Source organism: Trachinotus anak, unplaced genomic scaffold, assembly GCF_046630095.1.
Source record: "Trachinotus anak isolate AG129_WGS33_773 ecotype Australia unplaced genomic scaffold, CSIRO_AGI_Tana_v1 ptg000007l, whole genome shotgun sequence".
Lineage (NCBI taxonomy): Eukaryota > Metazoa > Chordata > Actinopteri > Carangiformes > Carangidae > Trachinotus > Trachinotus anak.
Genome location: NW_027273858.1, coordinates 11,308,829 through 11,333,826, shown reverse-complemented (window position 1 = coordinate 11,333,826; position 24,998 = coordinate 11,308,829). Strand labels below are relative to the sequence as shown.

At 45.1% G+C, this 24,998-nt stretch overlaps 1 protein-coding gene across 4 annotated transcripts in view; it reads left to right on the top strand.

Annotated features, from left to right (window-relative positions):
* The window catches only part of zmiz1a (zinc finger, MIZ-type containing 1a), a 97,389-nt gene that overhangs the window by 15,541 nt on the left and 56,850 nt on the right, over positions 1-24,998 (top strand). For 3 of the 4 annotated variants that reach the window (XM_071480475.1, XM_071480472.1, XM_071480474.1), the window contains exons 2-3: positions 6,937-7,053; positions 21,215-21,291. The gene's annotated coding sequence lies outside the window, so the exon portion shown is untranslated. The remainder of the gene's footprint in view (positions 1-6,936; positions 7,054-21,214; positions 21,292-24,998) is intronic. The other variant, XM_071480473.1, reaches the window with a different exon arrangement.

Here is a 24,998-nt window from a genome sequence, read left to right as displayed (position 1 = left end):
AACCTCCCACACACGCACACACACACACACACACACACACACACACACACACACACACACACACACACACACACACACGTGCGTGCTTGCACATGCACGCACGCACACACACTTTCACACGCACACACACACTTGCACGTGCACGCGCACACTCACAAAGCTGTGATAGAGAGTGCCTCTTGTTTCTTTAGCACTGCTGAGTGGAGCCCTGCTTTGGTAATTGATCCTGTTTGGTACATGGGGAGGGGGGAGAGAGAGAGGGGGAGAGAGAGAGAGAGAGAGAGAGGGAGGCCCAAAGTGTTGTCAGTTTGCTGCATTAATTTTTCAACCGTGGCCAGTGAGGCTGGAGGGACGGAGGAGGGGCCCCACCGCAGAGCTCCCTCAGAGGAACCATACTAATACCGAATGCTGCCGTCGCTGCTTTGCGCTTTGCCTGTCCGCACTTACGTCGCCGCTTATCGCCGTTCATTCTAAAAAAAGGTCCCGACTCAATTATGAATCAACTGATTCGTCTACGCAGTCCCAGCCTCCTGTCGATGACAGATTTGTTTTCCTCCGTCTCCTCTTCCTCTGTGGCTCAAAAATAGCCTTCTGGTGGTTGTGTGACTTGTGCCTCTGTGTCTGGGTGTTTGTGCCTTCTCATGGCGTACAGTATGTGCGGCTGATCATAGACAGACCTCACTCTGTGCTTTTTGATCCCAGCTCTGGGCTCTGGTCGCTGACTCACTGATGATGTCACCAAGCCAGCTGAGAAGGAGGACGGGGCAGAAGCACAAAGACATGAGGAGTTGTTGCCCGCTAGTTGCTGTAGTAGAACTTGCTATAATTACGTCTGTGCTCCTCGCAGTTCTCCCCCGCGCACTGTGTCAAAATACTCGTGTCCTATAATTAGCACCAATGTTATCACAGTGCCAGTCAGTGGCTGGAAATGGTACTGTCTATGTCCGTCAGAGCCACGTTCGCAAACACTTCGATGAGTCATTAAGAGATGCTCACAGCTACAGAGGACGTCACTGCTGACATTTGTTGCTAATATGAGTCATAATTTCTTGCTTTTATTGAATACTTCCTCAGCGATTGGAGTGTGACACACTTCATCGAGTATCTCTGATGCTTATCTTTTGCTCGGAGATGTAAAGTAGCCAGGCAGAGGCTCATGGCTCCTCATAGATGTCATGCAAAGTATCTTAAAAAAAAAATGCTTTGTGATGATGCAGTATGTATGGCACACTGTGGGAGTGAGCTGCCTGGAGGCTATGCAGGAGTTCAGTCATGATCACTGGAGCACTACAGCACAGCACAGCACAGCGCCCAGGGAGCAGGAAGTTCCTAAGTACTAAATAGTCAGGATGGGTCACATGCAGAGGACAAATCTCCCCCCAGGGATTAATAGACTCTAACTTCACTTTACTTGGCAAACATAAGACTTTGTCACATTTTGATCCAAAAAATGACTTTAAGACCTGAAACTATGTCTCCGAAGCTCTGTCTCCTCACTAGCACACAGAAGCATACACGTCAAGACTGTTTTCTAAAAGTTTGGCATCTGCAGTGAAATAACAAACACTAGAAAAATACTTAACAGGTTTAGTATTGGTCTGACTTGTTGACATATCCTAACTTTCAGTCCACTGTAAAGGACAAACTCCAAAACTGACTTAACTTAATACCCTCTCTGGTGAGACTTCCCCTGGCTGTTTAATTCCCACAGCTTTCAAATGCCAAGCCCCGGGTTATAATACAGGCTTTCTGTTATCAGTTTGTAGTCTTCAAGCCCAAACAGAGATAACCCCAGTGACATCATCAGGGTTATTTTCCAGAAATTTAAATGTAAGTAATAAGAAATGTATGTTTGATATATGTTTGAGGTAATTCAGAAATGGTGGCGCCATATGACAGTTTGTCATAGTTTGTGTGTATTTGACCTTTTAAACCTGACCATTTCACCTCAACATGACAGCATACCAGACATTAAAAGAGGCAGGGCTGTGCCAGAGATGAACCGTGTGATTTACAACCTTTGTCAGGTCACACAGGTGAGAGTCCTCTCTTTACCTCCCTCTGTTTTGTCCCATCCAACAGGTGTGTTTTCTCTCTCAGGTCTGATTCCTCTCTACCACCCTTCCGCCAGCTTAGCTAGCCAGGACAGGCCTTCTTCCACTCCAAAACCATGATTGCATTCTTGAGCTATTCCACCCCCTCCTTCAGAACAAGAGCCCTCCACATCTCTCTCCCTTTCAAGTAGAGGCTGCCGGCCGCGTTTCCCCTTTGAAGATGTAATCTTGGAAAACACAGAGACATCTCCGGGATTATCTTAAATGTCTTCAGTATGTCAACAGCCTAGCCCTGTTGCAGAGCAGCGCTGGCTGTTTAAGGGGTCGGCTGTGATGACAGCCAAGGAAAATGCCGCACCGCAGAGGTAATCACAGGGTCAACTCTGCTGACTCTATTCGGGGCCAAACTCCCACTTTTCAAACTGGATGATAACAGACACAATGAAATGATGTATTTCCACACTTGGAAAGACTGTGTTTACAATCAAAGGGTAATAGCAGACAGTGGAGGGTTCAGTTGCAGCTGCTGTTTATAGGTGAGGCTCATTTCTGTCATGACGTTTTGCTACATGTTATGAAAATCCGAACGGAGCAACATCTGAGCTAAGCGCACACAATGCGCTGAGAACCATTACCGAGGAGTCGCAAGAGGGAGAGTTACTGTACACCAAACTAGAGGCTCATAAGTGGGCGCTCCTTGAAAAGGATCTTGATTTTGTAATCATATCAGATGTTATCAGGCGGAGATTTTAGGAAGGGTAAGTGCTCGGAAACCAAATCAGAGAGAGAGGCTGCCCAGGGAACATGTTGTTATCATAATTACCTGCTGAGCGATGACTGCAGAACCGGTGTTGATGTTGACGCCGAGCTGCCCTCTCCTCACTCCGACAAGGCTGCCTTGTGTGGGCTGCTGCCTGCTTCAACATCTCTTTGTGCTCTGTTCTATGTGTTTTCTTTCTTTCTGCCCCCCCCCCCCTCCCCTTTTCCCTACCTTCTCTTTTCAGCCGGGAACACAGACTGCAGGCCAAAATCGCAAATATTGTTTTGGTGAGATCTGGCTCAGAGATTCAGGACGGACTTGCGTCAGTGTGTACGTGCGGGTGCTGGCAGGCTCTGGGGTTGCTCCCGGGAGCCGAGGCGAACCGGAGACCTCATCTTCTCCGTTTCAAACAACAGCCCGCTCCTGTCGGCGCACGGGGGCCTGCCTGCATGGGTTTTTTATTACAAATGATCTGTTTGAATGAAACGCAGGCCCGGCCTCCTCACTGCTGGCATTTAAACGGGAGGAAATAACAGATGATGATATCAGAGCGGGAGAGAATGAAGGAGAGGGAGAGACCACTCAAGGAGGAGAAACACTTGACCTGTTTGTTTTGGGAAAATGGTATTCCTCTGCTAATTTCCTCCTGATAAGTATCTGACAGCTCATAGTAAAGTGTTTTATCTTGGCTGGAGGGAAATGGCTTCTCTCGCTCACAGTGCCAATCGATTTCAGAGACTCTGCTGCTTTAAATTGCATTCTCTGGTTTTAAGAGTTCTTCTATTTGCATAGAGGTAATCAATTACATATATTAGCCTCCCCTTTTAGTTTAACATGGACTTTCTCCTTCCTTCCCCTCCCTCCCTCCTTCTCCCTACCTCTCTAGACGCTGCTGCAGATTCTCGCTCTTTCCTCTTCCACCCAACATCATTGACTGCTGTTTGCCGTGTTGGGGTGGGTGGGTGGTTGGGTGGGGGGCTGTGGGGGTGGGGGGTGGGGGGCATTGATTTTTACTGCTCTGCTTCGCTCTCTGGTTTAACAGTTGATGAGTTGTGTTAAGATGCCCAGGGACAGCCCTGCCTGTTTTAAGGAGATGAGGTTGGCTTTTATAGCCCTCCTGCTTCCCCAGCCTTGGATGATAAGGTGTGTGTGTGTGTGTGTGTGTGTGTGTGTGTGTGTGTGTGTGTGTGTGTGTGTGTGTGTGTGTGTGTGTGTGCGTATAGATGTGAGCGTGTGCACGTGTGAGTGAGTCTGTCTGTACGAGTTGAGCAGCCGCTTGAGACTAGGATTCCCCCCAGGAAGCTAAAGTAAACCTTGTGGTGTTAAGGGCTTTTAACAAGCAAACTTGGGCTTTGTCATCTCCAGCATTCAAATCACTTTAAAGAGTTTGCGCAGAAAATTGGTTTATCTCAGTCAATGAACAGCCACATCATCAGATACGATTACCAGGACTGAAGCGTTAAGAGAGTAATACCAAACACGATTATGAAACAGGAGACGACTGACTCGAGTGGAGAGTTGACACAGAGTTTAAGATTCAAAGGTGACAGGAATTTTTAGTCTCTGAGAGGCACCTATAACCCCCCCCCCCCCGACAGCCCGCATACTAACAACGCACCCAGAAGTCATGGATACAGACACAAACGTCATTTAACACGATTAGTTTCTTTGAGGATTTTACCGCAGCCTCTTATATCCGGGATGAAAGAGTTCACACTTCTGACAGGAAGAGAGAGAGAGAGAGAGAAAAAAAAAAGCTGGAGTCTGCAGAAGCTAGTACGAAGCACTCAGCTTTTCACTGCAATATTCACCACATTATTAAGGAACACATTGCTTTGTGCTGCGTGGCTCTCAACACCATCTGTAGTGTGCTGCTCAAGTGGTAGCAATTTCCTTGTAGTCTCATGTCTCTCATGCCGTATTACAAGTGAAACTCGATTGCAGATCTCCGCTCGACGTTCTAGTGCGTTTAGTCTCTCATAAACGTTTGCATTCTTCAGTGATTGCTCCCCGGCAGTTTCCAATATGCAGAAATGCACCGCCGTCTCAGTATTTAGCTCTCTCCTGCACTGCTCAGCCTCGAAGCCTGATGTCATTTCAGAGTATGAGAAAGAAAAATGCCCAGTATTGCTTATAAACTGGATTCCAATCTAACCCCTGCTATAATAAAACCATGTTGTTTTATTTTTTTTGACCAACCTTAAGAGAACTAAACATCCCTCTCTTGGATGGTTGCTAGATGACGTCACCATGGAAAAATATGCCATGGAACGAGTAAAACCAGTTGAAGATTGGCTCAATAAAGATGTAATTATTGAACTTAATGTGTGGCAAACTTAACAATGTGATATTCCAATCTCTCTCTTAAACCCATCACCTTTACACACACACATTTTTTTAAGAGGGGCCATCAGTGCGTGTTATAGCTGGGTAATATCAGCCTAATAGGCTTACCTGCCAGCACTGTATGGTATGTAGACCCTGTAAATCACATTTGTCTGCGACACCTGCTCGCCCCCCTGCGTATTTATGGGTTTCTCCTCCACCCTGTCCTCTTCTTTTTGGCCTCTGTCCAAATCCCCCCCCCCCCCCAACAATATGTTCTCCAGTGTGCTCCCCTCTTCTCATGGATTAAATGAATGAATGAGCAGGTGCTAAGATGTAAGGGGAGGAGGGAGGGGTGCACCCCTTCTGTTTAAACCATTCATGGTTTAGTGTCTAAATATCAACAGGAGATATGATGCACTAGAACAATTCACCTGTTCCTTCCGACGTGACTAAAATCAGATTTCTTCCACTTTCCCATACTTTTGCAGAAGGAAGTTTCCTCGTTGGCTGCGTCACAACGATCGAAAATTCTTCGACTCTTATCAGATGAGCCAAGATATACCGTGCCTCTTGGAAAACGGCCACAAGGGCAGCCTGAAGCAGAGGAAGCTCGTCTGCTTCAGTGTTAGAGATTGTAAGGGACGAAACAATGGAAGAGATAGGAGAGTGGTGTGTGTTTGCCAGGAGGCCTGAAGATAAAGACTGAAAATAAATGAAATAGTTATTCTCAGTTACTGTTGGATGTATCTTCATCTCAAGAATAATGCAAAGAAATGCGTCTGTGTTTTCACATAGTTAGAAGACAGTGAGCCTGAGAGGACAGTTTAACAATGCTAACGTTAGCAGTCACAGAAAAGACTTGAGGCCGGGGCACCAAGCTGGAAACGCACAAACACATACAGTATTATCAATGTAGGAAGTTGCTGTGGTGAATGTATTTGCAAACCCTTGATTGCATCCTGCCGACATCCAGAAACATTAGCATTGATTTGCTAACCTGGCAAATGTAAGTCCGGTATTCTCTCTCTTTTTAGTTCTGGTTTTGGTCTCCATTAACCCCTGAGGGGAAGTGCTCCACTCTGTAGCTAGTCTGTTCTCCAATGTGTTCAACAGTTAGGCACCAATTTTGTCTGCCTGTGGTTTGTTTGTGGGCAGGTAACGCACACCGAGTTCATCACAGCTTTTTATCTTGAAAGAGCTGAGAGGAAACGACGATGATGAGAGCAGTCGTGTGAACAAAAAAACCAACAACACAAAACTTTTATCAATCGAACTGAAGTGCATGGTGGATGACTAGAGACAAAAGCTGCGTGTGTGCGTTCTGGGCCTACGTTGGATTTGTATCAGCCTGTAAAGGGCGCAGTGAAGCAGTGAAGAGAGACTAAGAGAGGTGTATTAAGGCAGTGAATCTCACTGCTTGGTGTGTAATAGACTCAGGATGAGGGCTGACCAAGCGTCAGGCTGCTGATAACCTTTAGGAAGGACATTGTTCCTGTGCAGTGGGGGGTGGGGTCGCGTGGTGGAGGGGGGGGGTACACAGGACTGCTGCAGTATACAGGCACGGCAGTGTGATGGGTGGCGCGGTTGTTCATTGGTTCATTGGCTCTCAGGCAGGGTTAGGAGGTAGAATAAATGGGGCAGTATAGCGAACTCCCAATGGCTTCCTGCATACATTCTTCAACACCAGGGTGTGTTTCTCTGTGATACATTTGTCCTCTGTCTGAACCAGGTGCTCTCCTGGCTTTCCATTAAAAGAAATTTAACAGCCTTTTCTTCTGTCTTCCTTCCCCTCAGATCACCGCTGAAGGAGGGGGTCAGCGAGGGACCGTGCGTGAGGAATACATGAAGGGTGGGTTGGGGGAGGGGGCGGCCACCACAGCGGCAGTACCACCAAGGTCAAAGTTCACACAGGTAAACAGATTCCTCTTTTAATCCACTGCTCTGTGATTGTGCACACTCTTTGGTTCAATCCTGGCTTCTTCTTTTTTTTTTTTTTTCTTTTTTTTTTCCGACACGGAGAAGACTTGGCATGCAAAGGCGAAATGAGGGAGTAATGTGGCTGGTTTTGATTGGACCCTCCTGGGCTGGCGGCCGGGGAGGAACTGGGATCTGAGCAGTCTGCAGCTGCTGTTTATGAGGAGCTGTGCAGGATCCTGTTTGGCTCTGTTTAAAAAAAAAAAACCCAGCCAGTCCCTGTTGGGAACCCTGTGGCCAGTGTCAATACTTGGAGAATAAAACAAAACCATGATGATATGATTTAAGAACCATTTTTTCCCAAAACACTCAGATTTTATTTTATTCATTTTTTTTTTTTTTTTTTACAGTGGACAGATGCAGGGTGCAAAAAGATTCCTGCACTCAAAATCCAAGTGCAGTTTGCAAATTGAAAGCATTGCTCGACTTAAGTGATTTGTTTTATTTCTAACCCTAATCTCATGCCTAATGAGCTATAGCCTCTTTTTATAGCTTTTTTGTTGTGTCGTTGTAGAGTTGTAGGTGGCGTTTTATAGTAATTTGCTAATAAATTGGATAAAAGCCCTGCATTATCTGAATGAAAGGTGATATTTTGAAGAGCTTTGTGATTTTATTTAAAAAAAAATAAAATTGTCCCTGAATCCAAAAAGTTTGTCATTTTCAAAGTAGGTCCAGAAAGGTGCAAAACTCTGCCACCTACCTCCAATGTTCCACTCTCCTCTCTTCACGGATTCTCTTTTCTTATTCTTACTGTATTTGCTACCAGGGATTAAGAGGGAGTGTTGGAAGGGGGCAAATAAATAATAAAGTGCTGGTTAATCTTCCTTAGTGCAGTGTGCAATATATGTATGTGTGTGTGTGTGTGTGTGTGTGTGTGTGAACACTGAGCAATGACACCGCCAGGGGAACATCTGCCTCACACACAAACACACACATGCGCACGTATAGGCAGACAGACGGACACAGATACTGTACACACATGTGCGACTAGCAGGGATCAGCCAAAGCGATTAGCACACGGACGTCAGAGCACAGAAAGCGACAGGTTTAACCACACAAACACACACACACACACACACACACACACAACCACACATGCGCCAACCATGGACACGGTGACAAGTAATGCACAGTGAAAGAAAGAGAGAAGCTGCCAGCAGACAGAACAGAGCTGCAGAATTTGACAGCACACGACTGCAGACACATGAAAGTATAGGAAGACAAGTTTTACTGCGCCTCTCTCCGTTGCTGTCGCACTGCATTCATCTCGCCTGGTATCCATGCACTCATGTCTGTTCCTTTTTTTTTTTCTTTCCTCCTCTCACATTAACACATACACAGCGCGCCGACAGTTGATCAAACAACTGTGCAATTGAGGCAGAATTTGGCCAGACAGCCAGCCAGGATGAGTAATGTAGAGCTCTGCTGGCTTAATTTGTTTAGAAAGCCTATCATTGCTGCAAACATGCTACAGACTGTTGCCGTTTACAGAGGAGTATTTTCCCCTGCAGCTTTAATTGGATGCATTTTTAATGTCAGCGCCACATAGTGCGGTCACTGTTGACACTGAACACTGTGGCCGTTGTTAGGTGATGGAGTTGAGATTGAGGAGAGAGGAAGAGCGTGTGTGTGTTTGTCTGAGTGTGTAATGGTTGGGTGGATTCCTTCAGTGTTGCATCCACACTAAAGGTGAAATTTATGGTTCTGCAACAGAGGCTTGGGGCCTTGCTACGGAGCTTAACGCACGTAGCCGCTGTAGCCGACATGAACTGGGGAGGAAAACAGAGCTTTCAGAAATCGATGACGTAAACCCTGCCCGGATACGATAAGGTGCTGCGGAGCACTAAGGTTATGAGAAGGACTTTATGTTGCCTCTAACCCACTCTGTTGTCGCTCACATTTAGCGATTACTCAATACGGGTGATGTCATGAATCTGTATTTGTTTCCTTTGTTCATTAAACAGCGGAGCAGCACAGGAGCTACTGTTTTCCAGCTGAGACTCAGCAGAACAACAGGACTGTGTCTGATCTTTATGAAAACAATCTCAAAACATTAGAGTGAACATGTGTTGTTTAGTCATGTAAAGAGAATTTTCAAATTAGTGGACGTAGTCTGACTGTATTGGGTTTGGCTCTTTTGATGTGTTGTGTGTGCCTCCTAGATAAAGCAAAGGATCCTTGGGATTAGCTCACACCAAGTGAATTAAGCATCCCATTCCCAGCCTCCTCTCTCATTTTTGTGTTTCTTTCCCTCTATTTTGTGTCTTGCACCCTCTCCGCTCTTCTCTTCCTCCTTTCTTCCCATGCTTTCATCCATCATCTGTGTACCGCTGTACCAGTATATTAACCTGTATGTTACTGACAGAGGAAAGGTGAGAGACACAGGTAAAGAAAAAAATGAGGAGAGAACACGAGTCTCTTCAAGAGTCTCGTTCTCCAAGGAGTTTCACTTCAGGGTGCTGCAGCATAGGTAACTGTGATGATATTCAGAAGACAGGCATGTGTATTTTTATCCTTGCTGGTGATAGTTATTGTGGTTATCGTCTTACAGCCCATTTTTCCCTCACACACAAGCTGGCCTTTTTTTTGGGTTGTGTGCTGCAAACAAGCAGAGGTATAAAGTGGTGAGAGTGGGAGGATGAGAGAGAACATTGTCTTCTCTTTTCCAGCTTAGGGACAGAGCAGAACAGGTTGTGTGAGGATACTTGCTATCCTTAACAACGTCTAACACTGCCTCGGGGCCACCTCTACTTCCCTGATGCAGCTGAGAGTTGTGTTTTGCAGAGGAGTTGGAATATTTGCAACACATTCCTCAGCGTCAGATGGCATTCCAGGTTACACTATAATTACCAGAGTAACACATTTACTTTGTTAAGTTGTGGCATAATTAACGCAGTAACTTAGATTAATGTCTCTTTAATAGATTTAGATGATTTTTTTCCCCATTGACACAATTGAATCATGAAACCTTGTAAGTAATAGACCATAATAACAACATAGATCAAGGATGGCGTTTGCCTGGCTTTCTGCTTTTCGTTTGGGAAATTCCAGTTTCATACAACTTAGGTCTTATTTTCCATCTCTGCTACAATAGTGGGGGTAAGAATGGAGAATAATAACATTGTGCTTCTCAGATCTGGAAGACGGGGCAGGAAACAGGAGCGGTCAGATGATCAGACAGGTGGTAAACAAATCCCCAGACCAGCCAAATTCATTTGTAAGAGAAAACAAAGGTGAAAAGGTAACATTATTACCCAGACTGCCCACTGTCATCACGGCTTACAGTGTTTGCCACAGATTTAGATTTTGGGGTCAGTGACAGTAAATACACAGACACGGACAGTAAACGCTTCGACAGCCCATCTGCCCACTGACCCCCAATGGCCAGTCTGAGAGAGAGAGAGAGAGAGAGACCCTCCAATGTAGAAATGTAAAAATATTTCCGGTTCATTTTCATGGACAAAGTAGACTGTGGCAGGTGTATGGACAGGTTGGGGAGGGGGTAGAGCAAGGGGAGATTCTCAAATAGTTATTTGATCACTGATGGTGTCATTCTCTTGAACAGATAAGGAAATAAAAAAGGCAAAAATCAGTTGCCAAATATACCTTGGTGGCTGTTAATATACCCGGGCGACCTGCTGAAGTAAAGTCTATTTATGGGCATCTCTGGTTTAACTTTCCTGGGTTTAACTTTTTGGGTTCAGTCACTTTTCAGTTTTGGTGTCTCATTTAATCTGCTTTAGATCATCTCGCTGTTACACCACTAGTATCTTGCCCCGTCTGACTCAGTTTTAGTGATATCGTCATGTTCCCAGTTCTCATTCCTAAGTTGAGCACAGAGTTATCACAAGTAAAAGAAATGCTGCCTAAAATGACAAAGCTAAGATCCAAGATTTAATGAACCAGAATTTTCCTTTAAATGTCTTCAAGTGTTGATGTAATCTGAAATGACATCACTCCAGCAGACCGACATCTTTGTGTGCCGGTCGGTCTGTGATGTTATCCATCACTGGGTCTCTCTGTCTGGCGTCGTCAATTACCCAGAGGAAAACAACATTAGAGGCCTGAATGGGACACGGAGCCGTGGCAGGCCTGACATGGCTGTGTTATATGATTACACAACCTGTTGGCTGTCCGCCTGTCAAGTGTCTCCCAGCTCTGATGAATGGCTGCAATATGCCGCGCATCACAACACGCCACGCCACACACTCATTAATGGCTTCTCATAATGCCCGCGACGTTCCTCCAATGCTGCGGCAGGATTCACAGAGAGAGGGGGAGAGAGAGAGAAGGGGGCGGTAGTCCTAGCATGAGAGTGAGAGTGAGAAATGGCGTTCATGAATACTCCGACCTTGTTTCCGTGTCGCCATTCAAGGCAGTAAACAAAAGAAACATGGTGTCCTCATTTGAATAATTTCACAAATGGTGTGGCAAGACGCCAGCATCACAGTCACACGTAACTCTTAATGAAGGAACAATGGATGGCAGAAACAGGATGAGAACAAAAAAATAAATAAAGAATGCAGGGAGATGTAAGAATTATTACTTTTAAAAGTGTGACACATATGTTTCTCAATGAGATACATACTTGTCCATCTGTGGCCTATTTGCGTAGATTATCAGAGAGGCTGCACGCACGCCAGTGTGTGGGAACGTTACAATAGACGCTGTCGTCTGTCGGATGCCATCTGAAGCTTAGCTGATTACTCTTTCTTTTAGTGAATTGGGAGACATGCTACCCAACATCCTCCAAACTACTTGACTCCCAGCTATAACAAACAGATTTGATTCTCATAGAGACACTGCACCAAGAGGTTTCAAATTAAAAGGGTGAAACTTGTTCTGTTTTCTCAGGAGTTGAGATACTGGGTCCCGCAAGTTTTTCACAAACTGTACCGGCCGCAGAGAGGTAATCCAAAACCTACGTGACCCTAGTTGGGGTGGTTATGGCTCTGACAGGCTTCTAGCGTGTAATGCCTACTGGGAAGCATCAGCCACATTGCAGGGCCCCCATTGATAAGCGCATTCTTTCTCTCCATTTGACAGGCCTGTGCTCAGTATACTGCGCCTCAGCTTTGTCTTGTCATATATTTTGTGTTGTCGCACATTAAAGTCAGTATTTTTATAGAAAGCGACACAGATGTTAAGAGATTTTCAATTTCACCTCGCTCAGATGTGCCAGCGTTTTCAGGCTCAATGCCGCCGAGGAAAGCACCGAACAGCGCTGCACCTGCAGTGTGTGTATGTGAGAGAGGAGGAGAGAGCGAGAGAGAGAGACAATCTGTCTGTGTATTCCTCTGTCTGTGTGCCTGTGTTATTGTATGCGTTCTGTCTCACAGCTTGAGTTTCTCAGTTTGAAATGCAACACCTGCAGATGTGTCTTGTAAACTGCAGCCCCCAGCCTCTCTCCCATTCAGAGGGGACCACTGAAACAAAGCAATTAAAGTAGCACTCTAGTTTTGATGCACGGGTGTGCCTGCCTGTGCATGAGTGTGTGAGTAATTACACATTGTTTTTACGCCACAATCTTAAATTGAACTGCGCAGAGATCGACGCTCAGGCAGGGAGCAGGGACAGCCCTGCGCCAATCACAACATTAGCAGTTCTGTCATATTCATAGTCTGTTTAAATATGGAGGTCAGAGGTCACTGACAACCTGTTGACACAGAGCAGATTTATGCAACATGCACACGTACACACACACACACACACACATGCAAACACACAGGCAGCCACAGCCTGGTTTTTGGCGCAGCACGTTCCAGCAATGGTTTCTTGTTGCTGCTGATCTTTGGGTCCTTCCAGCTCCAGATACCAGAGCCTGAGTTATTCTCCACTGCGCTGCCTGACCCTCCTAATTGAGAACGGCTGTGGCTGAGAAAGAGAGAGCTAAACAGACAGGGAGAGGGAGAACAGATTCTTGTGTGAAAGCAGGAGAAAGTAAGAACAAAAGACAGAGCAAATGAAAGGAGTAAAGAGCTAGACGTGTGCAGACCAACGCTGATCAAGTGGAGGATGGCTGTGTGCTCAACAGTTGGCCTCGTGTAAGCTGAACCTCCTTCCTCCCCTCCTCCCTCTACCCTCTCATTTCTGGCCACCAGCCAAACAGAGCCAAACACAATGTCCTCAATGTAGGTGTAGCTCTGCAACAATAGTGTGTAATAGCTGTAAGAAAGAAAAACAAAAATGAGGGAAATGCTGTTTGCAGCGGAGAGGGAACTGCATGAGGCAGAACCAAACCAGAGGGTTGGGAAGAAGGAGCGGTAAGCTCAGTGACAGCTGCATGTATGTTGTAGTGGGTGACGGTCTGTCCGTCTGTCAGAGCAGATATTTCTGTCTGTTTAGTGCTGCCTTACTGGCTGCCAGAGACACTCCTCATGTCATCGCTGGGTGCCTGCTGTCACTGGCTAAAAAGGAGAGAGGGAGTGGAGTGTGTGTTTGCAGGGGTGTGTGTGTAAGCGAGAGTGACAGAGAGAGAAACTCGAGCAGCTGTCTTGAACGCTCCTCCACTCTGTCAGTACATCTTGAATCTGCTTTCCCCTGATACCTCCTCTGTGAGACAGGATTTCAGTCAGTTCTTTGGCCAAACGTCCACCTTTTTCTTTCTGTCTGACTTTTTGGAAATCAGCATGTTGCACAGCTGAAACCATAAAAACTGTAGATATCCTCATGTCCCCAGCAGACCAGTTTTCTTTGTTTATGTTTAAAAGAAACCTATGAATTTATAACACAGCTCTTCCTGTCATATTTTTAATCAATACATCAGTAGCACACACATCTATGCATCTGCCACTGTTTAACTGAAGCCAGTCCAACCTGACTTTCAAACGCAGTTATTTAAAGGTGGTATATGTCAGTATTTGCTATCGCCACATGTCAAACATTAGCATTAACAGCTGTTTACTTACCAGTTCAGCATCAAGTTAACTCGCCAAGAGCTGTCTCCAGAGAGGGAAAGCAACGCCAATGTTAAGTCTTGTTTTGCTTCTATTTCTGTTTCTTCTTTTCATCACTGCTGATCGGGGGTTTCTTGCCAGGAGCGGGTGGTGGTGGTGGTGGTGGTGGTGGCGGCGACGACGGCCAAGAGCTTCAGCCATTGCTGCGTTTAGTGTTCCATTCACTGACTTAAAGGTTAAAATAAGATTCTTCATCCTCATGTTGGACCAAGGACAGACTGGACGCTACAGTGACTCACTATCGCCCCCTGAGGTACAAAGCAGTATTACAACAATTGGTTAGCATGCTATTGGTAGATATCCCTGCGTCATGATATATAAATGTCTTTGACATAAGGTAAAAACTGTTAGTTTCATATTCTGTTGAACATTTTGTTAATTTTCAATTGTTTTAAAGTAAAGTACTTACGTGCGGCACTTCTAATGAAGGTGACAAAAAAAACCCCAACTTTCTCATGTTTTTGTTCAGCTTGCAGGTTGATCTGATGTTTTTGTTGGCTTGAAATGCGAAGACAAATGGCTGTGACTTAGGTGGGAGGGAGGGTCTTTAATTAATTGTGCAGTTTGTGGTTGTTCAATCAGAGGGATGCAACTATCTTTTTTAGGCCTTGTATTTCCTTATTCCCTTTTGATTCTGTTGTAAAATTGTGTCCAGTGGAGGCGGTGAGCACAATGTTATGCAATATTGTACTAGATACAGTGTATTAGTTAAATCGATGACAATGAGACCCAGGTTTTGAAGTACGAGAATGTATCTTTAGCACACACTCAGCGTTGTCTGATAGTAGGCGACTGGTATTATCTCAGAAAACTTGTAGCAGCTGTAATGAAAAGACGTAGTATGAAGCAGCTGAGTCTGTCAGTTTTGTGTGGGAGGTACAATTTACATGAAATATTCAATAAAAATAGCATACTGTTTTAATTTACCTGGGTCAACTGAATGTGAGTGTGGGTGGCACGGAGAGACGCTGTAGAGCTGAAAATCACTCAGCGCAGTGGTTGCCCACCTGAAACAGTTCCAAAAATGAATGTGACTAGTCTGCTCGGTGTATGTTAAATACATTTTACAGCTTGTGAATTTGCTGGACAAAATAATAAATCACCACTGACAACTGTTTACTAGAAGGCTTGACCTCTTATTTTGGATAATACTAGTCTCAACGGCTGCTATCATTTAACATACTAAGGAGAAACATGATTTCAGTGTCTGGATTTTCATGACTTGAACAATGGACCAATCTCTTGAAAACATCACGTGTTCCTTTAAATCGTGGGTTTCTGTGTCTTGCTAATATGGTGTATTTTTGCCTTAATTGCTGGCCATTGACTGTTTGATTGCAATCATCTGTTGTTGGAGCGCTGTCGTCTGATTACAAACATGTGTTGTTCGCCAACCAAGATGGCCACGGAGTGAGGTAATGGAATATTAAAAAAAAATTTAAGAGCACTAATGAGGCACTGGGCTGCACAGTGGCTCAGTGGTTATTGTGAAGCTGCAGGGTTTGCACCCACAAAGCGACTGGAGCTGTTCAGTGTGAAGTTTGCACATTCTCCCAGTGCTCACCATGTGTTTTCCTTGGGTGCTCTGCTTTTCCTGCAGCTAGGGTGAACTGGGGACTCTAAACTGAGTGATGGTGTGAATGCCTGCAACCGGGCAAGTGGGTATAGAAAATGGATAGTGAGGTTTAGTTGCCACTTTTGATTTAAAGTGATTCAGAAATCTCAACTTTTATTGAACTTACTTCGACTGTTTTATGGGATCCCTCAATAAGACAGCAATACTTGTATGATTTAATGAACCTAGGAAGCAGAGTCATTTAATTCTCCAGGCGTAATTCCCAGGCTGGAAAAACCCCTGATTTTAGCAGTGGTATGAGCTTTCACAGTGACATTGCCTATAATTTCTGTGGCATTTTGTAATAACATTAGTCCATCTTTAGATTGTGTACTGTCAGTGTTAGCCTCCTCTGACTCCTCCGCTGACAGTCCTGTAACCAAACACCGGTGTTTACGTTCTATAGGTTAACACACTTATCTCTGTGCGTAACCGGAGCCCTCAACCTACATGGGCACTTGGCATACATGTGTGTGGTTGCGTGTGTGTGATCTTGCAGCTGCAGGACCCGTCTCCTTTCCCCTGCGTCTCTCTCCAGAAAGAGCTGCAGGGACTTGCCAGTATTTTCATTCCCTCTGGAGGCATTTCCGCACACTAACAAAGCCCGGCCTGCGTGATGAAACGGAGAGGAAGCAGCTTTTGTGAAGGGAGCAGCCGATTTCGATGTGTGTATTTGTGTGTGTGTGTATGTGTACTGCTGACCCTGGCTAACAGTGTGTTACATGCAAATTTACTTTTGAGCTTGCAGTTCAGGTTGCTCCAGGCTCTTGTTTGCTGACGAACCTTCTGTAGCACAAGAACAAGCCCACTCTGTTTCCCATTCAGAAAACAAAGTTGCCTCCTGTTTGCCTCTAATTAACTGGTATAATACCTAGCTTGTTGGATTGGTTAGTGTTTTTACAGGGCTTGTTAACCAATGGCCTTTCACAGTTTACACTTCCTCAGTAGCCATTGCCAAAGGGAAATGTGCACCGTAGCTCAGGTCACAATTCTCCAGGGTGTCTGGCTCTGGGAAGGGACTGAATTGAAGCAGTAATAGTAGAAAATTGTCTCCTTTTTATACTGTTCAGTGGAGCTAACATGCGAACATGCACTCCTTGGCCTCATGTCTGCATTGAATAAATAACACTGATTTAAATTTATAGGCATTCATGTCCAGCTTTGCTATTTTTTTGGGTTCAGTGTCGAGGTATTAATTTTTGTCTTTGCTGCCGGATACCTTTCATTTAGTTGGTGGTTTCCAGAAATAACTCCTGGGTTTTGGCAAAAGCTGAGGTTGAAGCTCATACGAAACATAATTTTTGCTGTCTCATTTGAGGTCATGACACAGCCGCCGAAAATTGCAAATGTATTTCTTTTTTTTCTTTTTTTTTAAATGGGAGCAAAAGCTGAGCAACTGCAGGGTCTGGCAACCGCAGTGTCGCTGAAGCCGAGATTTTCTCTGGGGTTGTCTACAGAGTCAGCGTCCTGTGGGTTGACAGCCAGGACCCTGTGACACACGCTCATGCCCATAAACAGGGATTTGGCCCTCTGGAGAAAATAACCTTGATAATTACTGGGTGCATATGGACCTGCCCACAGCAGGAGGAGGGGGAGGGGGAGGAGGAGGAGGAGATGGGGGTTGACTGAGAAGGAGAAAGAGAGGGAGAGAGCCACATCCGCTGGTGCATTCCTCCATGCTGTGTCATACTGGTGCTGAGTTTCCCCTCAGTTCGCATGGAGATTTCCACAAGGCGGAGGGTGCAAAGGGCTACTGACGCAATGCTCGGGGCTGTAGACACTGACATTAAAAGTTTAACAAGCCACGCATTCGCAGACTCCCCACGGTAACAAAAAGACAACAAAACTGTTTAAAGAGCAAACACAAGAGGACTGCTGGACAATGGTGAAAAATTGAAGACATATGAAGGTGGGATACAGTGAAGAGAAGAAAAGACCCAGCCTGCTGACCTAACTGTGGATGCGCTCATGGATTTTCGACTCTCCTCTCCCACTCTCTTTCTGCCCTCATCACGTGGCCCCTCTGGTCTGGCTGAATTGGCATCATTACAGCAGCCAGGGCTGAATGTCTGTGGTTGGCTCACCGCCCGTCTGCTTGCCTGTCATTCAGCTGGTTAAAGAGGCCTTGTTGAACCGCTGCACTGTGCCCGGCTACTACAGGGCCATTCATGCCTGTAACGGCAGAAACAGCCAAGTCCTGTCATCAGCGCCAGCTAGCACATACCAATTTACTACTGGAAATGACAAGGTCATTTTGCTTGGTAAGCACAGCTTCCCCCCGAATAACCTCGTAACCTGTTTTTTTTTTTTTTTTTCAACTTTGGATTACATTTCAGAGAATGAGATGCTCCTCTCTAACAGAGCAAGTGTCTTTAGACAAACACAGCGCTTACGTCTCAAATGTGTTTTCTGTCTCTGTTGCATGTACGCCGCCTACATTGAGTGCAAAGTGAAATAGACTGATCTTTTCCCCAAGGAATTATACAACAACAGCACAAAACAACAAAACAGATCCTTTGTGCTGCCTCAAATGTCGGAGATTTCAAAAAGAAGCCTTGAAAATACAGTTTGTCACTCTGAGAGAGTCCCCCCCCCTTTGCTTGTCAGTTGCTCTGTGTGCCTTTGGCTAATGGCAGCTCATCCTGTCACAGATGACCTGTGCTTTAGTGAACCATTCTCCGTCCTCTTCTCAGTCCCAGTGTGACACACACAGTGAGGACATGCATGAGAGCCATGACTTCATTCTGTGCTCTCCCTCCTTCGTCTGACTCCACTCTGCCTCCTCCCTCCTGCTCTCATCCTTGACTCCTCCACTTTCTCTCCCTCTCTCTTATCCTCCCTTCCCTCTCGTGTCCCTTTTGTCTTCCTTCCCTACCCCTCGCTCTGTGTCTGCAGTCCTAACATCTTCCTGCTATGATTAGCAGTAGTGTTTTTTTCCCCAGCCAGTGTAATGTCTAGAGCCTCCTGTGTCCTTGGAAAGCAGCCTAATAAGCTCAGACACACACTGCTGTCTCTGCGCTCCACAGGCCTATTCTCCTGTGTCACCCAGCGCACACTGAGGTAAACAAAGACTGCCACACACACGTACACACACTATCCTAGTGTGCTAATAGACCGGCATACCAGCCCACTGAGGACAGCGTTGACGCTAGCTTGCTAACGTTGACCTTCCGTGTGCCAATCACAATAAACCTGCTCCCTGATTTGAATATGGGGAGGAAAACAGTGTAAATTGAAAGCAGAAATCCCCCTGGTGTGAGACAAGATGAGCCTCTGAATAAATTATTCAGATGGCAGCCTCTCTCCTGCATGATTCTCGCCTTCTGCTACGTTTAATGGCATCTGTGATGACACCCATTGGAGATTAATCCAGATGTAAGACGTGTGTGTGTGTGTGTGTGTGTGTGTGTGTGCGCGCGCACGCGCACGTCTTACATTTGTATGTGTGTTTTTGTCTCTCTCTCTCCCTGTGTGTGTGTGTGTGTGTGTGTGTGTGTGTGTGTGTGTGTGTGTGTGTGTGGCCTGCTCACCCCTCTTCTCATGCATCCCATTGTGTTGTGTGATGGGGAAACAAAGCCCCAACAGGGGAATTTATTTCTTCTCCGGAGAGGGCTGTAAATAAACAACTAGTGAATCAATGCCTCCATTTGTTTTTTCTCTGATAATTCTGTCTGTGTCGTGAGGCAGTGTGACAGTGTTTTGCAAGCCGGCGTAGCTCTCAGCAGCCATATTTCCTCTCGGTGAGAGTGAGAAAATATGCCGCACCGGCCTCATGTTTCATTACCGGGTATCAGTAAATTACCGCTTGCTTTTTTTTTTTTTTTTTTCTTTTAATATCACTCACTGCAGCTCATTTCGTGCCATGATGGAGCCTTTGTATGAGTGGGAAATAACACCAGCATTAGAAATTGTGCTTTACAACTACTCAGTCAACTAAAGACACACAAGCTTAGGTATTATCAGGTGCAGTTGAATAGGAAAATCCCGCGGCAGGTCCTGTGGTGAATGTTTCAGTTTATGCGAGCGTCATTGATTCACTACAAAAGGATGACCTTCCCCAACACAAGTGCTTACAAATGTTTGAATATGTTTGCAGTATTTTTCTCAAGCATCTTTGCATCATCATAAATGTGTAAAAGGAAAAAAAACAAGTGTTTTTCAGCCTTTTTTTTCTCATTAGGGAGGATAAACTCTTTAAAAGCGGTGAGAGGCTCAGTTCAACAATAAAACACACTCACTTCTCACTTACCTGTAGTTGCTTCTAGTCATGCAGATGCGCTGTTGTGAAACAGACCTTGTATGAGGATGGGAGACGATTATCTTCAAACTTTGTCGGAATAAAACCAAAACCACATCTGTTGCCAGGTACCATTAAGTGAATTTTTTCTGGCGAGGTGAATCGACCCTTTTTAACTGGAGGGATATACCATTATTTTTCCTAATTGCAGTTTTGTGGTTGTGAGTAACAGTAATGAGCAGAGCATAGGTCCCAGAAAATATGAGGGGAGCTACTTGTATTAGCTACGGTTCGATGACTAATAGGAACAGTGAATAATGGTGTAAGCACAATGATCCTGGTTCTTTAGGAACAAAGGTAACCTCCGAGTGTGTAAACCTTGATTAGGAGCAATCATACAGCTGATGCTGCTGTTGCTAATGCCAACATGACTACACATAAGAGACTCTAATGAGCACTGGTTTACCGTCGTTTTTTTTTTTTTTTTTTTTTGTGCTCAAATACCCTTCTCTGTATCCCATATCCAAGTGTGAAATTACAATATCAGATCATATTTAGTTAATTAAACCCATATGACTAATTTAATTTGACTCAAATATGGGGGGGAAATGAATAAATCATGGAGGCGTATTTAGCTTGCTAGCGCTGGTGTTAACAGTAATTAAATGTGGGGCAATCTGTAGCCTGTGAAGATAGCTCAAGTCTTTTCTTTCCGCCTACTGTACGAGTACACATGTGGAAAAAATGTGAGCCAGACAGTTTTCTTTTCTTTTTTTTTTTTTTTTTTTGGGATCAGTCTAGCAGAATGTTAATGGAATGATGTGGGAGTTTCAAACACAGAAATAAGTGAGCTAAAGATGCAGTTCTGTAAGGTAGGCGAGTGCATTAATAGTCCGCAAGTGGTCGTCCCATTAGGAGATCTGCACGTCGTGGTTAGAGAAGAGGCAGGAGCCAAGAAGAAATATTCCTCCATGATTAGAGCCTGGAGAGTTCAAAGACAGCTGCCTGTGCGACTCGATGGGTGCAAAACACTCACAAGGAAGAGGAAAAATCAACTTGTATTTATCACTTAAGCATTTCATATTTCATATTTTGCGGGGATTAGAGATGCACATTCTCTCCAGCTCTGTCAGTCCTTGTTATGTGTCTTCAATCTGTCAGATGCACGACAGGGTGCTTTATTACATCTCGATAAATGATGCCACCTAAGTCTTGTTTTCCTATCACTAAAAAAGCAGAGTTTTGTCACACTCCCTGATGTGTGTTGCATTCTGTTTTGTTTCATTTCAGACCGGCTCTGTGATTGATGAGGATTAAGAGACGGATTTTGCCTAATAGGAAACACAGGAACGTCCTCATCCACACTGGTAAGGATCCTGATTCATCGCCTACGTCTTCATCCCAACAGTTGAGCCTCAGCTCGCACGGTGATACGGATAGGCCTCAGTGTGGTTTTGCAAACAAGAGAAGATGGCTGCAGTTTGGATTTAGTTTTTTTTTGTTGTGTCACACCAGCCAGTAAACACACCGGCGTTTTGTCCTAGAACATAATGCACTTGTGATCTTTTTATATAGTAGAGGCAGAAGAAGCACTACATCCTCTTACTTTCCTGTGATACTGAAATTGATACTACGCTGTGTCTGACTGTAACACTTTGGTAGAACAATACTAGACCACATACATGTCAGTGAATGAACATACTGAATCAATCGCTGTGAGAGGTCCGCTGCCACCGCTTTGAATGAAAGTATTTGTTTATGTGATGATTTGCATGATTGGAATTGGGATTTTGTGGGTGATGGCATTTCCTCTTTAGATAGCAGACAGCTGGTGTTTGTCAGGTAACAGGGCAGTCACTCCCGAGAGCCCACACAAGTTGCGATGCCAAGTCATTCTGTGCCTCACAGTATCACTGTTCTCCCTCTGATGTGGTCGATTTAGAAAAAAGCCCATGGAGGATGTTTACGAGACTGCCTTCTCGCACGCATACTACAGTGGTGATACCTCTCTGTCTCTGCTTTGAGCTGTTCTAAGTGTGTGAAACCTGGACAGCAGTGTAAGCAGTGTTGAACCAAAGGTTAGTTACCATGTGTGGCCATTGATCTGCCTCTAGCAATACCAATATCAATCTCCAAGAGGAGGACAACTGCGAACCCTCACATCCCCAATCCCTCCAATCATTTGCTTCCTTCTGAATAAACGGCAGGACGAGGCTCCATTTGATGCAAAAACATGCACGAACACTGGTTCAATTAGCCTTTGAACAGCATGAATATTATGTATTCAGTTATCCCTTGAACTGCATGAATATTAAGTGTTCATTTAACAGAGACGAAGCACTCCATCGTCATCATCAGGGTGTCAAAAACCTTCAACTGACATGATGCGTGATGTAATTGGGGTGAATGAGGATGTGAGGGAACATCAGACGAAAGGACATCCCGTTACGGCCCCAACACATTTGAGTAAAAAGACTCCCTGTCCCTCTGCTTTTGTTTGGGAGGCTGTGCAAAATGTCGACACTGTAGTTTGTATACATGTGAAACAGCATCAAAGTGCTGGAAGGTGAATAATTTTTGGTGGCATCTGCACAATCTGCAATATGCTAATGAGCAAAGCTGCAAAAGCCAGATTGCCAGGAGAGAGAAGGGGAGATGGAGAGAGAGGAAACAGGGAGGGAGCAGAGTGGAAAAGAGAGAAACAGACGGAGGCTGGTGTAAATTATGGATGCAACCTGCGATTTCCAAGAGGAAAAGAAAGGCAGGGAGAAACCTCAAGCCATGCATATCAGATTACGCATTTACCACATTTTCTTATCATGGTCCGTGAGCAAACTCGTATACAATCTGGCCTCTGTGTGTGTGTGTGTGTGTGTGTGTGTGTGTGTGTGTGTGTGTGTGTGTGTGTGTGTGTGTGTGTGTGTGTGTGTGTGTGTGTGTGTGTGTGAGAGCACTCACACATTCATCCATGTCGAGCTATGTGGAGCTGCGTTGTGCTGTCAAGCGTTCTCTGAACTCGATATGACGTGTGTCTAAAGCTGTGTTAACTTTCGCGGCACAATTGTGTAGCGTTGCTTTGTATTGTGTGCCTCAGTGTGCGTCTACAGTCACATGGCCCCTGATAGTTTACACGTATCATTTCAGCGTTGAGCGTGCACATGGACACAGCGGCAAATCTGTTCTGTTGGGGGCTGTTTCATTTTACACTGCTCAGATCACACTGTGGATATTTCTATGACGTTGTTTAACTTGTCTAATAATACGTGGAAATGCTGAGTTCACCTGTTTTCTTTTGTTTAAAAAAAACTCATCTCTCATTCTGTATTTTTGCCTGCTTGAGCAATTCTAAGTAAAGTAAAGTAAAAGTGAGTGTTCGTGTCCCACTACTACATCCAGCCCTTGTGTGCCAGTCCCCTAACAGCCTGTGTGAATAATGGATCCATTCTTGAGTCATGTCTGTGACTGGGGCCTGTGCAGATGTGTGGTTTCCCCCACCAGAGGTGGAGGTGGAGGAGACGGGAGGGGCTGGTGGTCTGGAAATAGCTCTGCCTGAGCTGGGAGCTCCTTAGGTGGGCCTCTGCGCCAACCTCACCTTCCTTTAACATGCTCGCACGATAAAAGTGCAATTCTGCTGGAGGACCTGGCGCATTATCGTGCACCTATTTTCGAGTTAGGTTGAAAGGAAGTATTGTTTAACCTGTCTCCATTCAGCTTTGCTGCCAGAGCGATCCCCTTCAAAGATGGCAGGAGAATAAGAAAAGGGCTACGTTTTCTAAGAATTGGACGGGAGCCACGTTGCACTTCAAGCAAAAAGCATCTGAGCTGGGAACAGAAAGTATGAAGCTGCCCTGGATCTAGCCTGCATGTAAATGTGTGTTAATGTGCAAAGTAGGTCATTTATTTGGAGCAGGGACAGCCATAGTGTGCCTCTCTGGAGCACTGTCAGAGTGGGGAATCATTTCATAAGCACATTGCTGAATTTGGTGAACTGCAATAGGGATTTACATATACAGATATTTTGTTTATATGTCAAGCCCAAACCCTTATATTAGGGTTAGAGGGGGGGGGGTTGCTGGGTGCTGAAGGTGAAAATGGCTGTGGTCAATCCAGAGACAGCATCAGTAACCATAACCAGAGATAGCAGCCTAAAAATCTGACTAAATCAGATTACCAAACAAACAGCTAAGAGGATTAATTCTGATCTCTCTCTCTCTCTCTTTTTTTCCATCAGACGGACATTAAATCTGCAATCTGTAAAATCCCTTCAAATGATTTTCTATTTTACTTTGCGGCCCTCGTTTTCTGGTCACATGTTGAGAGTGAAGCTCTTTCTGCTCTCAGTGAACTCTGCCCTTTTGTTCTGCCTTGAGGCCTCTAGAAATTGCTTTACTAAACACGGTATCATATCGGTCTTTAAAAATATCTTCATGGGGTACAGCATGAATCTGACCTCCAATCAGATGCTGCACTGCTGGCTGTTAAGCCCCGTAATGTTATAATAACGCGCTCCACCCGCCACACTTGCTGTTAGGAGCAGAGCTGTGCTGAGAGATGCCTGTGGCTCTGTGGCCGTCTCTTTAACAACGGACGGGCACAGACCTAATTAATAGAAAACATGATATATGGAGGGGGATAATTACAACTTGTCCCTGGCTCTCGCAGATCAAAAATATTGCTGCATTTCTCTGAATTAATCTCAGGAATGATTGTTGGTGTACAGGGAATCAGTGGCAGTACAGTATGTTCTGGGAAAAGACTGTAGATTAATTTGGTTAATATTTCATAAAGCTTACAAAGGCAGAGGGCATCTGAGGCTTTTCAGATTATTTGTTCTCAGCCAATATTACACACCACGATTGAGCTGCTGCGACACTGTGCTGCAAAGTCAACAGCTCTCGTGCACAATGCCAAGACAAGGCACTTGCCGTTAAAAGTGTTTGTCCGCGATAGTGCTGTTTGTGAAATGGGAGCTGTTCAGATGCACTGCTCCTTTTCCTTTGCCGTGATCTTATTCAAAGGGGCCAATGCACGCACAGCAGCGTATCTCTCTCCTGAGTGCTGATAACTGCTAACA